Genomic DNA, 16804 nt, shown 5'->3' on the forward strand with positions numbered 1-16804 from the left:
AGGAGGTTTATAGTTTTACATTTTACATTTAGATCTGTATTCCACTTTGAGTAATTTTTGTGAAAGGTATAAAATCTTTATTTATTTATTATTTGCATGTGGATGTCCACTTAATGCCAGCATCATTTGTTGAAAAGACTGTTTCTCTTCTTCTTTGTTAAAGATCAGTTGACTATATTCATGTGGGTCTATTTCTGGGCTCTCTATTCTGTTCCACTGATCTATTTATTTATTCTTTCATCAATACCACACTACATGATTACTTTAGTCTGATCACTTTAGTCTTGAAGTCAGGTAATGTCAATCCTCTAACTTCATTCTTCTTCAGTATTCAGTTGGCTATTCTAGGTCTTTTGCCTCTCCACATAAACTTTAGAATCAGTTTGTTGACATCCATAAAATAACTTGGTGGGATTTTAATCGGCATTGAGTTGAATCTATATTATCAATGTGAGATAACCTGATGTCTTGAAAATATTGAGTCTTCCTAATCCATAAATAGGAAGTATCTTATCTATTAAGTTATTCTTTGATATCTTTAATCAGTTTTATAGGTTTTCTCATATAGATTTTATACATAGTTTATTAGATTTGTACCTGCATATTTAATTTTTTGAGTGCTAATATAAACGGTAATGTGTTTTAAATTTCAAATTTCATTTCTTCATTGCTGGTATGTAGGAAAGTGATTGCCTTCTGTATATAAACCTTGTATCCTACAAGCTTGCTATAATCATCTATTAGTTCCCAGAGGTTTTTTTTGGGGGGGGTGTCAATTTTTACAGATTTTCTATATCAATAATTAATGTCACCTGTGAGCACAGTTTTATTTCTTCCTTCCCAATCTGTATACTTTTTATTTCCTTTTCTTGTGTTATTGCATTAGCTAGGTCTTCAAGTATGATGTTGAAAAGCAGTGGTGAAAGGGGACATCCTTGTCTTGTTCATGATCTTAGTGTGAAAGCTTCTAGTTTCTCACCATTAAGTGTGATGTTAGGTGTAGGGTTTTTGTGGATATTCAATTTGTCAATTTTTTCCTTTAATGGAACATGCTTTTGGTATCATAATTAAGAAATCTTTGCCTCACTGAAAGCTTATGGAAGTTTTACAGTTTCATGTTTTGCATTTAGGCCTACTATCTATTTCAAGTTAATTTTTGCACATGGTAACATGGATCAAATTTCATTTTTCTGACTAGGGATATCCAATTGTTCCAGCATCACTTGTTGAAAAACAGCAGATTTTCAACCTAACAGAACTTTAGAAATGAAAAATATAATACATTAGAACTTTGCCACAACCGAAGTTGAAGTTTCCACTACTGTAAGGTTAATAAAAATAGTTTAGTTACAAAAAGCACAAAAGTAACATCAGTGAAATTTAAAAGTATACGCAACTGACCATATATTTAGCTGAGAAAGTACCAAGTAATTACAAAGCAGTCACTTCCTAGCAACTCTTTACACTGAAAATCTGTGGAGTTTACCAGTGCCCCGCCTTCCTATTTAATTATTTCCAACATTATTAAACAAACAAAGATTTCTGTTTAGATTGTTTTTCCTCTTACTGCTTTCTGCTTGATTTCCTGGCTTCTTGCCGCCTTGCTTGTACAGATTAGGAATCAGCAAATGCTTTGAGGGGAAATGGTATGTAGAGTGATAGACTCCCGTTACTGTGACTACCTCTCCTCTAGAATCTTCGCCCCTTAAGTCCTAGCTGCCCTGATAGACTTGACCTCCAAATTTTATATCTCCAACCCAATCAGACTGTTGAAAACTCTAGGATACCTCTCTGATTGGCTTCCAAACTCCTAGACACAAATCAACAATGCCCTGAGAAGGAAAAGTGGCTGAGAAGGGAGGATTCTTGCTGGGCTCTTGGACTCTCAAGCCTTGGCTGCCTGAGTTGCTCTACAGTAGGTTTAAACAGTCTTTTATTTTACTTTATTTTTTTTTAATGCAGCCTTGATAGTTCTTAATGGGAGAGTTATTCAACCAGGTATCCCATCATAGCTGGAAGTCTGCATTATTTTTAAAAACTCAAATGGAAATGTCCTTTGAACCAATGTGGTAAAAAACACATGATGTAAAATTTATCCTATTAACCATTTTAAGTGTAGAGTTCAGTGGTGTTAACTGTGTTTACATCATTGTGTAACAGATGTCAAGAACTTTTTCATCTTGCAAAACTGAAACTCTATACTCATTGAACAGTTCTCCATATTCCCCTCCTCAGTCCCTGGCAACTACCATAATACTTTCTGTTTCTATAATTTTGACATCTCTAGATACCTCATATAAGTGGACTCATACAGTACTTGTCCTTTTGTAACTGGTTTATCTCACTCAGCATAATGTCCTCAAGTTCACTGATGTTGTAGCATGTGACAGGATTTTTTTAAGGCTAAATAATATTCTACTGTATGTATATGCCACATTTTGTTTATCTAATTCATCCATCCATGGACATTTTGGGCTGCTTCCACCTCTAGGCTATTGTGAATAACACTGCAGTGAACATGGGTATGCAAATGTCTTTTCAAACTTTTGCTTCAAATTCTTTTGGATATATACCCAGAGGTGGGATTTCTGGATCACATAGTAACTCCATTTTTAGTTTTTGAGAAACCTCCATTGTGTTTTCCATAGTGGGTGCAGCATTTTACATTTCCATCACAAGTGCACAGGGTTCCAGTTTTCCCCACAGGATTACATGTCAAATACATGTGGCGATTAACTGTGGGGAGTTTTTTTTGGACACATTATTTTATCAAAAATGCTTACAGATTTTTAAATTCAGCCTAGATCAGGAAGAGTGTTCAGACAAAGATCTTAGGAATTCTTTCTCCTTTGTTCTGAAGTTTGTCTTTCTCTGCTCAGTCATACTCTTCTCTCCCCTCACCTATCCCAGGGGTAGGAGGGACTGAGCTTTCCTGCCACAGCTGAATTGAGACCAAGATGTGAACACGACATATGGCTAGTCAGAAATGCTTTAAGAGGGGAGGGTGTAGCTCAGTGGTAGAGTGGAAGCTTAGCTTGCCGATGTCTTGGATTCAATCCCTGGTACCTCCATCAAAAAATAAATAAATAAATAAATAAACCTAGTTACCACCCCCCATAAAAAACAGAAAAATAAAATGGATGAAAAATCCCTTAAATGTTACTTATTATCATGATTATTATTTTGGAGATCTTAGCGCTGTTAAGTATAAAGCATGGAGCCAGACTGCCTGGGGTGAATCTGGGTTCCTCCAGCTACTATGTAACCTTGGGCAGACTTGAGTAATGTCTTTGTGCCTCAGTTTCCTCATCTGCAAAAGAGCAATGCTAACAAGACCCACTTCATAGAGATTTTAGGATTAAACAATATTCGCTAAGCACTTAGTGTAAATCCTGAGCACAAAGTGTTTGGTAGATAAAAGTGGAGGGCGCCTGGTAGCACGTAGCAGGTCCAGCCTTACCTCCGTTGGGCCGAGCCGTGCAAGTGTTACTGTATGCTTCCCCTGTCTTAGCGTGTTTTAAGAACTATTAAGCGGTCTGGCTCCCTCCGAGGCACTGGGTGCCTGTGTTGCAGTTGAATTAGAAACTTCCACTGGGCAGCGGTGACTGTGGGTTCGTCTGTCGATCGGTGTTCTTGCACCTACTTGGGTATAGACGTGACTCCACTCAGTGCGTTAAAACAGGTGTCCCACACCTGACGAACGGAGTGTCTTGCAAGGTTGACTCCTGGCGTTTGGGTGGAGTTCCAAGGGGAAGTGGGGACCGCGGACCCGGGGCGTCTGGCAGGAAGGGCTGCGGAGACCGAGCTCGGGCGCCCGTGTGTGTAGCAAGAGGGTCGGTCCACACCTCCTCCGGGCAGCGACTACCGTGATCCCGGAGCGCGTCGTGGGAGGTGCCGTTACACACTTCCTGTGGGTCCGGCGGACCGCGGCGCGTTTCCGGTGCCGGCTGGAGCCCGGGGTCCAAGCCCCCGCCCCGCTCGCCGGCCCCGCCCCACCCACGCCCCGCCCCCCGCCCGCCCGCCGCGCTCCGAGCTGGGCGCGCGGAGCCCGGGGCGCACGGAGCGGCGCGTGCCGGTCGGCGGAGCCAGGCTGGCGCCCCGGTCTCCCGCCCCGCTCCTCCATCCGCCACCGGGCCGCCGCCTTCCCCTGTCCACTTGCTTTCGCTTCCCGGCCCTGCGGCCGCACTCCCTCCCTCCCCTCCGTCCCGCCCCGTCCAGCTCGGCTCCTGCAGGCCCTCTCGCTGCCCGCGTTCCTATGGACAGACGCACAGACACCTGCAGGTGGGTGAGAGCCCGCGCGCGGAGCGGGGACGAGCGCGCCGACGCTGCGCCCGGGGCCCGGAGCCCCTTTGTGTGGGGGGCGGCAGCGCTGGAGTCTGCGCCGCCTACCCCTCGGCGGCCAGGCAGTGACCCGGCTGAACCCTCCTTTTGTTCCTCTGGGGGCGGGACGGGGGCGCGGGAAGGCCGAGAGTCAGGGCTGAAAGTGAGGCGGCCGGACGTCGCCGGCGACGGGCTGAGGGGAGTGAGGGGTAGAGACCCCCGGGCCAAGCGGGCTCCGGGAGCGGGCGGCGGCGGCGGTCTGGGCTGTCTCTGTGGGGCCGGCTCGCCGCCCAGGTCTCCTGTCGTAGCGGCGGCTGCGGGCGCGCTGCGTGGGTCTGGCTCGCCTGCTCCTGCTCTTGGGTCTGTTCGAGGTGGGAAGGAGGGCGGGAAGGGGAAAGAAAAGATCTGCTCTCGTAGTTTCCAAGTCTTGAGGAGGTTGTGGAGAGAGCGGGAGAAAGATGGTTCAGGTCTTTGCCCGACTTGTCTCCCTCCCGCGAGCTACGCCGAGGTGCGTTTGGGGCGTGTGTGAAGGAACGTGCATCGCTTCGGCCCCTTATTTATTGTTTCTAACGGAGGAGGGCTTTCTCCGAAGGGCTCTTCTCCCCCCCCCCCATCTGAGGCTGCGCATAGTGATTTGTGTTTGTTATCAAATACATCGAGAAATAGATTTCCCTCGGTTAGGAGGAGGTTGGGCTGACCAAAATCAAATCAAATCAAAATCAAAGAATGTCTTAGTTTTCTGGTGGTTTTCCTTCTTTCTTTCTTTCTTTTTTAAGGTTTGATAGGAACTTAAAGGCAAGAAATATGACTGATTGACTGATTTTTACATATACATGTGTGTATTTTACATATACATACATATATATATGTTTTGGGGGTAAAGTTTTGTTATTTCCCAGACTTAGAATTAGCATGACAGAATCTTCTACCTATTAAGTGAACAGTTAAGCAAGTCAAGTAGTGATAGCTTCCAGAGTGGAGGTTCTGTTGGGAGTGCGGAAAACAATTATGTAGCTTGCTGTTCAGGCTAAAACCTTTATTTTTGCTGGTTTAAGCTATGAGATCTTTCACGACATAAGATCAGAACATGAATGTTAGAACTGGTATCTTCCCACTGTGATTATGCTTTACCTATTTTATTACATGGATTTATGTATTCTGTGTATATAACCCAACGATTGGATTGTATAATGTTTTGAGAAGTACTGTAGGTGATATTTCTGATTTATATTATTTATCTAAGTTTCTTGTGAACAATTGCTATGTTTTTGTAGAAATTCAAAAAATAAATGAAGTTGAATAAACACCTAGAAAATTAATTTTACAGATTCAGATTTTTAGTGCAGATACAGATTTACATCTTTGCATTAATCTCAATCTACTGTTCATTTCTAGAGACTTTCTTTTTTCTTTTCTTTTCTTTTTTTTTGCTTGTTGTTTGAGAATCCATATTGGCAAACTTAAATCTAATAGTTACCAAGGAGATTAAAAAAAAAGTTTGAAGGACAGTTATATGTACAGCTATATGTAGAAAATGCAATCTTTCTTAAAAAATAAAAATTATCATCCAGACTTGAAGGAAAATCATCATGGTGAAAAAATATTTGGTATTTAAATTTTTGTCAAGATGTAGAAGTTTGTCAGAAGACAATATACAATTTAAGGTAGTTTTAATTAGGCAAACTGATTTTTGTCCTTATAAAGAGGAGACAGTTTAGTATTCCTAAAATAGTGGTCTTTTTCTAGGAGAAAAATTTATCCTAGATTCTTGTCCTAGTTTTACATTAACAAATTAATATCATTGCATGCCTAATTTTGCAAATGCCTGAAGTGCACATTTTTGTACACTTCACTTAAAACTTAGAAGAGGCTGCATCCTAACAGTGATCATGCCAGCCCCTTTGATTAGTTCCTGCTTTGACTTCTTGTCTAGATTAGATAAATGAATTTAAACTGCACAGAGCTCAGTGCCAGGCACTGGTAGGCCCTTGGGCAAGATTCCTCTTCCTTTTCTAATAAGGATGGCCGAAAGAGGATAGATACTGAAATTTGTCCAGGCTTTATCATGAATGATGGAATGGAGTTCTAAAACACTTCCAGAATTTCAGCTCTTAGATACACACTCTTCCTCAGCTCTTAGTGGTATGAAAAAGGATAAGCTAACAAACTGAATTGCATGTTTATTTATTTATTTATATGGCTGTCAGTTGTTTCATTAAGATTTGACAAAGAGTCACTGTGTAAACTAAACATTAAGAGAGAGTGGCCTGCATTGAGAATTCGTTGGCAGAGTTGTAGCTGTGTCTAACAGTTTTCTGGGGTTGGCATGTAGTGCTTATGTGGGCTGGCTAAAAGATAACACCAATTTTTTAAATTTTGTTTTTGTTTTTTAACTGTGATATGTAGACATTAATTTTTTTTTGTCTTTCTATTATTAATAGTACTATTTTAGTGTAATCAGAAGTATTCCAGAGACCTTTTAATTTGCAACTGATTTATCTTCTGGTATGTTGGTGTTTAGGAAAGCACATGAATTATTTTTCACTTCTCATAGTTGACATTTCTTTCTGCTGCTTTTGGTTTTATGACAAATAAATGCTATTTCCAGAAATTTTGAATTTGTGTGAAGTTGGATTTTAAATATAACTGATCTATAGAAACTGACACTTACCAGTTTCTTTTTTTTAAAACAATACTAAGCTGTCCACAGTTAAATGTGATAGGTTTTAAAATCCATAGACTTTTCTGGTCTTTTCCTGTGTGTTAGTTATCAACGTGGCACCATTAAAGGGTACTCAAAATGGCCACTTTATGTTACCTGGAACCCTCAAAAGATTAGTATTATCATTAGTAATAACCAAATGGGAAGGGGAAGGATATAGCTCAGTGGTAGAGTGCCTGCTTAGCATACATGAGGTCCTGGGTTTGATCCCTGGTACCTCTGTTAAAATAAATAAACCTAATCACCTCCCCCCCAAAAAGCTGAATTAAATTAAGAAAAAGCAACAGAAATAATAACCAAATGGGAAAGCTGAAAAATAACTATTTTATTCTTTATAAAAGTCTGTGACTTTCAAGTTCTTTCTCATGCAGTTTTTTGTAGTTTGGCGGGGAAGCAGGTCCCACTGTGAGAGGTGTAGACAGTGACCTCTCATTCCAGCCTTTATCATTCTTTAAGAGCAGCGCATACCCTTGCTGCTCGCCAGAAAAACAGAATTCATTCTTGGATTAATATTCTGCTACCAGATGTATGAGGCTGGCTCTAAAGAAGCTTTTTCTCTTAAATACTGTCAAAAATAGAGAAGCTGAAGATTGGAGAGAAGCCATTTATTTTGAACAGTTTATTTTCTGACAGTTTGTGTTTGTAAAGAAACCTGCTCGTAATATTTACTGAAGAGATCTACATAGTTGCTGGAAGAAACCCCACAGGTTTCTTGTTTTCCTTTTAAAAAGTTTCTATAGAGCTAAACTCTTACATGATACTTCTTGACTTTGCTTCTGATTAGTTGATTTATGGACTTTATTTACCAGCATGGTTGGAGAATTCTTTTGCTGTACTGAAATTGCACTCTGCCTGTGCTCTCTTCTGTTTCCTAGGTAACAAATGCACTGCACAGATTCCGTAATAAGGATTGTGGTTGGCTAGTTACAGTGTAAATTCTGTTGTTTGGTAAAGCTTAGTCTCAAATTCAAATAAAGGTCAAGAAACCAAAAGTACTGAAAATGCAAATTTTTGAATTTTATATTGTATCTATTGTCAACAAAGCTTAATACCCTTTTCTAGAGAAAGGCAAATTATGCAGCAGTATTCAAGTTTGTTTTGCAAAGTCTCACACTTAAACCGTTGGAGAGAGCTTTTTGACTCTTACGTATTGGTAATACCAATGTCTCTAGTGACAAAGATGTCGTATTTCGGAAACACTCTGTCAAACATAAAATAATATAGAAAGCAAAGTGATGTGGGCTGGGACATCAGTAATTGGTCCTTTTGTACTGAAAGGAAAGTAGCATCAAAACATATCTCAAAAATAAATGGTCCAACTTCATGTGAAACACAACTTTAAAAAACTTTAAGAAATTAAATCACTTAAGAAACTTTTAAAAACATTTAAAGTCATACCATAAAATGGTGCATTTTCCTTCTAGCTTTTTTCCTCTCTGATTTGCCTGACTGTGGGGAAGCCTGGCACTAGGGAGCAGGTCTGGTGTGAATAACTTTCCCCTCCTTTACTCCACTCTTGAAGTAATGCAGTTGATTTATTTAAGAAAAAAAAAAACTTTCAAAGAATTCCATTCATATGCTTTGCAAATATCTTTTCATTTGATCCGTGCAAATATTTTTTAATTTGTTAATCATCAAGGAGTCCATTAGCTGAAATTAAAAAAAAAATCTTAACGAATTCTGGAGAATTATCCAAAGTTGCCTCCATTACTTTCCCTTGCTTGGCTGGATTGTTCTTGAATTATTTTATTTTCCTTTTTAGTTAATTCAAATTTCAGGAATAGGACATACCTTGGTTGGATTCTTTCTCTTGGTTTTCCTCAAAACTGGCACTTCTTTAACCTTTTCTGTCCTTTCCTAATTGCAAATGTTGTGTGCCTTCACTTTTCCCTTGTCAATATCTTCCCTCTTTTCTCTTGTAAATATTTACTGTTTAAAAATGTTTATCATTGGGTGTAAGTCATAGTCACAACATATCAGAAGCTCTACTTTTCTGTTATAAGGCTTCATACTTATGGGAATATTAACAATATTTGTGAACTCTTACCCATCTAGGGCTGCTTTCTCCAGCCTGTATTCATTTGCAAGAGCTGCCATAACAAAGGAAAATAGACTGGGTGGCTTAAACAACAAAATTTTATTTATTTACTTTTTACCGTTCTGGAAACTAGAAGTCCCAGATCAAGACGTTGGCAGGATTGGGTTCTTCTAAGGCCTCTCTCCTTGGCTTATAGATGGCGGTTTTCCTTAGATGTCTTCACGTGATCTTTCCTGTGTGCCTCTCTGTGCCCTAATTTCCTTTTTGTAAGAGGATTCAGTTTTTTATCAGAATCTTTAGGACTCACCCAAATGACCTCATTTTTCCTTAATTACCTCTTTAAAGGCCCAATCTCCAAATACAGTCACATTCTGAAATACTGGGGGTTAGGACTTCAGTGCATGAATTTGGGGAAACACAGTTGGCTCATGTGAATAGTATCTCCTGCCTTTTATTGGTGGCTTTTATACTTGAAGATCAATTTGGCTGAATGTAGATACTTGGCCTGCATTTCCTTTCCTCAAGTATCTTAAATATGTTGTAGGATTTGGCAAACCTTTTCTTTAAAAGGACAAATAGTAATTATTTTAGACTTTGTGTACCATAGGTCACTGTCACAATTATTTAACTGTACTATTGCAATGAGAAAGCAGCCATAGAGAATTTATAAATGAATAAGCATGACTGTGTTCTAATAAAACCTTTATTTACAGAACCAGACAGTGGGCTGGATTTGGTCCATAAACCATTGTTTGCTGAGTCCTACTCTATTGTATACTGATAAAAAGTGTTGTTGTTGGAGTCTAATACCAATATGATTTTCTTTCTTTTTAGATGTCTTTATCTTTTTGCCTAGATGCCCAAAGGACTTTTTTCTTTATCTTTAAAGGCAAATAACTTGACTAGAATTAGAATATATCTTAAGTGTTGGCTGTTTTCTGTTCATTTTTTCAGATACACAGTGTATGTTTTATTATGTTGGCTCAAATATTTCTTATGAATATTTTTATCAGTTATATAGTTTAGTATTTATTCTTTTTCATTGTTTTTATTTTCTTCTTTGAGGTTTTCTGTTACATGGATATTGAATCTTCCTTGCTTTTTTATGTCTATCCCTTTCTTCTAATTCTTTTATTTTTTGTATTTTCTTAATTTTTTCTTTTTATCTTTTAGTCTCTTTAATGTACTTTCCATGATATTTATCTAATAAGTCTAGTGTTCCTTCTAGTTTTGTCTTCCTTTTGGATTTTTTTCTTTCCTGTTCTGTACTACACTCTGTCATTTCTCTTTGTAAAAAACGCCCTTGCTATTTGGCCATTGTCATTTTTGTTTTTTAGCTTTTCTATTTCTGATGAATACTTTCTTTCATTGCTTCTATTATTTTCTCAATTTCTTTTAAATTCATATTGAAATACTGTGTTGCAGTTCTCATCTGCTTTATGGCCATATTTTTGTGATGTGCCTTCATTGCCTGTTGGTACATTATTTGGTTCTTTTTGATCTTTTTTTCTAACAGTACCTTTCATAGGGTTAGATTACACTCTTTTCTCTTGTCATCTTTAAATTAGAGGGATTTATCTGTACTTTAGGAGAAGGTTTCTGTGATGGACGGGGGAGTGGACCCAGGTAGTTTTCTTAGTTTTATGGTTTGAAATTTTTTCCTTGGTTACTTATGTGAAATATTTTAAAATATGGCCGTTCAATTAAAATTAAAGTGAGATACCATTACATACCCACTAGAATGGCTAAATGAAAATAAATGAAAAATACCAAGTTTTGGTGAGAATGTAGAGTGACTAGAATTCTCATGCACTACTATTGGAAGTATAAGTTGGTATAGAAATGTAAACGGATACAAGCAGTTTGGAAAGGTGTTTGGTAGTATCTACTGAAGCTGTACATACGCATATTCCTATAACTTAGTAATTCCACTTGAAGATATAAGCTTACCAAATAAATGTATTAGGATGTTTACAGTACTATTTGTAATAGCCCCACGCTAAAGTCTGCCCAGATGACCATCAGTATAATATGTGGTAGAGTGTCACTTTGTTGGCCCCACATCTCCTGATGTCTGCACCCTTGAGTTGTCCCTTCCACAGCGAGTCTCATTTTGGGCATGTAATTTACTTTGGCCAATGAACATTAGCAAGTGTGATGCAAGCATGATCCCTTGAGGGATTAGTGACTAGAGAGAAGAAAGGGGAGGCTTCTGGCGTGTGGGTAATATTCTGTTTCTTGATTTGATTGGTTACATAAATGTCTTCTGTTTGTGAAATTGTAAAATGTCAGCAATTTGTTCACTTATTATTTCTGCCCTTTTTTAATTGTATACTACATTTCACCATAAAGGAAAAAAGTATGTCCTCTTTAGTCTCCTCTGTGATATTTTCTGAGATTGGCCTCCTTTATCTCTCCTCTCTATCCCTAGTGATGCCTCTTTGTTTGGCTTGGATTTTAATCCCAGTGGTTTTCTTTCTAAAGCCTCTTGGTAGGTCCCCATGGTCTTTTAGTCTTCTCACTCTTCTTAGATCCAGTTTCCCTTGAATGGAGTCCTTTCTTTTTGAGGGTGGTTTTTGGTAATTTCTTATTCCAGCTTCTATAATCATGAGAACTCTCCTTTTTTTCTCCCCTCACTTACCTAGTTTTTGATCCCACATGAGTTCTGTTTATGTGAGTGTTTTAGCTCTGCCAACTCATGGGGCTACTTCATCACCTGATTCTGTTGATCATCTTACCTTTTGTTATCCTAGTTGTTCTAGCTGTTCCTTCCCTCAGAGAATTGTAGATTCAGTTGCAGTTGTGACAAATAACAGAGATTCTTCGCATACTTTGCCATTTCCCCTAATGGTATCATTTTTGTAAAACTATACTTATAATATCACAACCAGGATATTGAGTATTATGGGCTGAATTGTACTCCCCCCGATTCATATGTTGAAGCCCTAAACTCGTAGTGCTTTAGAATGTGACTGTATTTGGAGCTAGGATCTTGAATGAGGTGATTAACTTAAAACAAGGCTGTTAGGGTGAACCTACCAATCTTACAGGTGTCCCTGTAATAGGAATTTTGAGCACAAAAAGAGACTTCTGGGGTGTATGTACAGAGGAGAGACCATGAATACATTGGCATCTGTAAAATCCACCACTCTTATTCAGATTTCCCGTTTTACTGGTACTTGCATGTCTGTGTGTTAGGTTCAGTACAGTTTCATCACTTGTGTATTTTCCTGTTTCTACCAACCCTCCATTCTCCCATCCTGCCACCCCATCCCTAACCCCCACCCCATCCCTAACCCCTGACAACCAATAGTAGGTCCTATGTTTCTGAAATTTGGTCATTAAAAAAAAGGTTCTATAAGTGGAATCCTATAGTATGTAACCTTTGGGGATTGGCTTTTTTCACTAAACGTAATTCCCTGGAGATTGATCCAGGTTGTTGCATGTAACAGTAGTTTGTTCCTTTTTATTCCTGAGTAGTAGTCCATAGTATATCATAGTTTATTTAACCATTCATCTGTTAAAGGACATCTGGGTCAATTCCACTTCTTGGCCTTTACAAATAAAACTGTTATGGACATAACTTTTAATTTTTCTGGAATACATATCCAGGAGTATAATTGCTATGTCTTATGGTAATTACGATTTTAGTTTTTTAAGTAACCGCCAAACTCTTCCAGAGTGTCTGTCCCATGTTATATTCCCACCAGCAATACGTAAGTGATCTAGTTTCTCTGTGTCCTTGCCAACGTTTGGTGTTGTCACTATTTTTTTATTTTAGCCATTCTGATGTGTGTATAGTAATATTGTGGTTTTAACTTGTGTTTCCCTAATGGTTAGCCATTATTATGTAAAATAGTTACACAACTTTTCATGTGATTATTTGCCATCTGCATATTCTCTTCTGTTCATGTCTTTTGTCCATTTTCTAATCGGATTTTTTTTGTTTGTTTGCTTGGCTGTTTTGAGAGTTCTTTATATATTCTAGATACTAGTCCTTTGTCTATGTGGTTTGCAAGACATGGGTTTGCAAATACTTTCTTTCAGTCTTATGTCTGTCTTTTAATCTTCACATGGGCTTTCACAGAGCAAAATTTTTTAATTTTAATTTTACCAGTTTTTCCTTTTATGGCTCTTGTTTTTGGTGTCAAGTCTGAGAATTCTTTGCCTAGCCCCAGTTTCCAGAGATTTTCTCCTGTGTTGTTTTATACAAGTTTTTGTTTTTGTTGTTTTATATCTTACAGTTAAGTCTGTGACCCATTTTGTGTTAATTTTTATTTAAGGTGTGAGGTATAGATTGAGGTTCATTTTTACCTATGGATGTCCAGTTACTCCAGCACTATTTGTTGAAAAGGCTGTTCTTCCTCCCTTGAATTGCTTTTGTACCTTTGTAAACGATTCGTTGAACATACGTGTGGGTCTGTTTTCTTGGTCTGCTCCATCTGTTTTTGTGAGTAGGTTTGAGGAAAGTCCAAAATTAAGCTTCTGCTACTATCCTGCTTACTTTGAGGTCCTTATTCATTCTTAGAATGACTTTTTGTTATTATCTTGGAGAACTGTTTTTTTCCTATTGATCAAAAGGGACAAATACCTGTGTAGGTTAAAAAAAAAAGAGCAATGTATGCAGTAATTTATATGTATTTGTTGCACAGAGTTTAATTCTTTTTTAAGTTACTTTGGTGGTTAACATTTTCATGACTATTATGATTCAGTAATATTCTTTCTTTATCTGACATCTTGAGAAAACAAGAAGCTCTACATTAATAAATTTCTGTATAACTAATAAAGTTTATCTCCTGGACAAAACTTAAAAGATTTTTATCATTTTTAGTGAAAATGTTCCCCACATGTAGTTTAAGTAAAGGTGGCAATTCAGTTACTTTTGGAAATTTGCCGAAGGAATCCTTTCCTGGCATCTGGATGAATCCAAGCAGATATAGAGACATTTTCAAGATTTTTTTCAATCCCCCAGAAAATTCTCTTTTCTGTCTTTTTTTAGTTTTGCAACTTTAGACTAGTTTCCCACAACTAATGCAAATAAGGGTTCATTTATCCAACTAACATATCCATCAAATTCACTTATTTACCAAAACCTTGTTTAAAACAACCTTTGAAGATTTCTATGAAGTTTTAGCTGAAGTATTTTAGAGAATGTTCTATTTTTTAAAGGTAAGGGTCACATGATGGTCTAGTTGTCCTACAAATATTTTCCTTTTGAATATATTTAATGTATATTAATATATTCAGTGAAAACTATATGGTCTTATGAATAATACTCTGCCGATGAATATATTTTGCTATAAATATATTTGGTGTATGAATATATTCTTGATAAGTAGCATATTATTACATCGTGTTTTGGCGAAATGGCTTCTCTCTAACAGACAAAAGTCTTACCACAAAGTGTATTTCCTGTATACTTACACTTTCTCTAATGATGTGTTTATACACTAATAAGGTATAAAATCTTTACTTTGCATTAATAAAATAATTTCCTCAGAAGTTTAGGGCTTTTCTTATTAAAAGTTATTTCGAGAGTTAAAATTTATAAGTTTACCTTAATACCTTTTTTGTTGTTGCCTTCCTGTTAATCATCCAGATAGATATTTTATTTAATCATCTTTTTAAGAGGATGTTGGCCTGAGAAATAAGGATATCCTTACACATTACGTAATAAGAAACAATATTTTTGTTAAAAATGAAAGAATATAGCTCTATATAATGTTTTTGAGAAAGGGATACATAGATGAAAAGGTCAGTCAGTTTGGCTTTATGAAAACTTTAACTTTGTCTTTAAAAAAATAAATTAAGAAGAAAGTCGGGAGAAAATACTTGCAGCAATACGATAGACAGATTTGAGGTCTTTATGGCATTGTATTTTTGTTTTACTGTCAAGATTTACAAAAAAAATTAGTAAAACTCCAGTGGGTAATAGATAAAATGAAAAAGAAGAGAAATGTTCGACCTCGGTGGTAAAGAAATATATGAATCTTGATACTTTTTAAAAAATCTATCAAAGTAGCAAAAATATAAAATAAGATAATGCCCAGTGCTGATGAGGAGAAGGAGAGGAAGTTATCCTAATTTATTGCTGATGAGTATATAGTGTTTTTTTTTAAACTTTGAAGTTGTAGGGGAGGAAAAACTTCCTTCTATGCTCCTAGATTCTGTGGCTGGGCCTAAGAATTAAACCGACATAAGACAGATAAACAGGAGAAAAGCATTCAAATTTGGTTAATATTTTTACATGCACAGAGGAGTCTTCATAAGGAAAATGAAGACCCAGAGAAGCAGTTAGGATTGACAGCTTACATATACTTTAAACAAAGAAATGATAAATTTGTAGAGCAGTTACAAGACAAAGGAGTTCTAGTGAGGAGCCGTAAATTGTGAGACAGTGACTAGGAAATATATGGAGGAAACTAATGGAAGATAAAGGTTATTTTAGTAGGTTTGTTTATTCAGATCTATTTTGGCATTGACTCCCAGTTACTAGTGATAAGAATGTTCCTCTTTTCCTGTATAAGAAGGGCACACTTCTCATAGGAAATTTTATGACCTGATTTTAGGTAGAAAGAAGAAGGTGAGAGCCCTTTCTGTTGCTATTTCTTAAATGCCTTCAGCTCAAAATAATCAATGTGCCAAAATGGCATATTTTGGGGTTGTGTGTTCTGAAACCCTTCAAAGTATAATATATATACAAAAATAAACATATCATGTTTACAGTTGATGAAATTCTACAAGTTGAACACACGTGACTAGCATGCAGATCAATAAGCAGAATGTTATCAGCACCCCAGCGGAACTTCTTGTGCTCCTTCCAGTGTCTAACACAACTTTCCTGAAGAAAAAAAAATACCTGGACTGATTGCTGAGTGATAGAGTATATACGTTCAGCTTTAGCAGATACTGCCAGTTTTCCAGAGTAGTTGCATCCATTCATACTGCCACCAGCAGTGTGTCAGTGTTCTGGTTGTTCCCCTTCTTCATATTTTTCATTTTGAAAAGCAATTTGACAGAATATGTCAAGAATCATAAATATATTCATACCCATTTGTTTAGTAATTCTACTAATTGCAAAGATAGAAAAAGATGCATGGACAAAAATACTCAGTGAAGCAGAGACTGAGGACTATAAGCTACATCTGGTCTGCTGCAGCCCATATCTAGCCACAAGCATTCCTTTGTGGCTACTTTGGTGCTACAGTGGCAGAGTTTAGTTGTTGTTAAACAAAGACCTTGGAAAGCAGAAAATGTTTACTATCTGACCCTCTCCATAAAAATCTTGATGACCCCCATATTAGAGCATTATACAGAATAGTGAAAGATTGGCAATAACCTATCCATCAGAAGGGAAATTATTAGATAAATCTTGATATCAGCATTTGATGGACTAGGACATAGCCATTTAAAGTGATGATTATAGAGATTATCCATCCAGCAAATATTTATTGGGCATTTGCTACTTTAGGTACTTTCCTAGGTGCCAGGAAATCAGTAGAGAGAAACATTTCTGCCCTCCTGGAACTTTTAGTAGAGGAGATAGAGAATAAACAAGATAAATATGGAAAGTAACATGTAAGGGATAAGTGCTAATATTTTTTAAAAAACAAAGTAGGGAAGGGAGATCTGAAATATTTCAGGATGAGAGCTTGACACTTTAGATTTCGAAAAAAGGCCTCACTGAGAAAATAGCTTTTGAGTAAGGACCAATAAGTGAAAGG

At 37.4% G+C, this 16804-nt stretch overlaps 1 protein-coding gene across 4 annotated transcripts in view; it reads left to right on the forward strand.

Moving 5' to 3' along the window:
* The first annotated feature begins 4143 nt into the window (after window positions 1-4143).
* The window catches only part of KIAA1958 (KIAA1958 ortholog), a 120560-nt gene continuing 107899 nt past the window's right edge, over window positions 4144-16804 (forward strand). For all 4 annotated transcript variants that reach the window (XM_074362009.1, XM_074362008.1, XM_074362007.1 and 1 more), the window contains exon 1: window positions 4144-4281. The gene's annotated coding sequence lies outside the window, so the exon portion shown is untranslated. The remainder of the gene's footprint in view (window positions 4282-16804) is intronic.

Source organism: Camelus bactrianus, chromosome 4 (genome assembly GCF_048773025.1).
Source record: "Camelus bactrianus isolate YW-2024 breed Bactrian camel chromosome 4, ASM4877302v1, whole genome shotgun sequence".
NCBI classification, from domain to species: Eukaryota; Metazoa; Chordata; class Mammalia; order Artiodactyla; family Camelidae; genus Camelus; species Camelus bactrianus.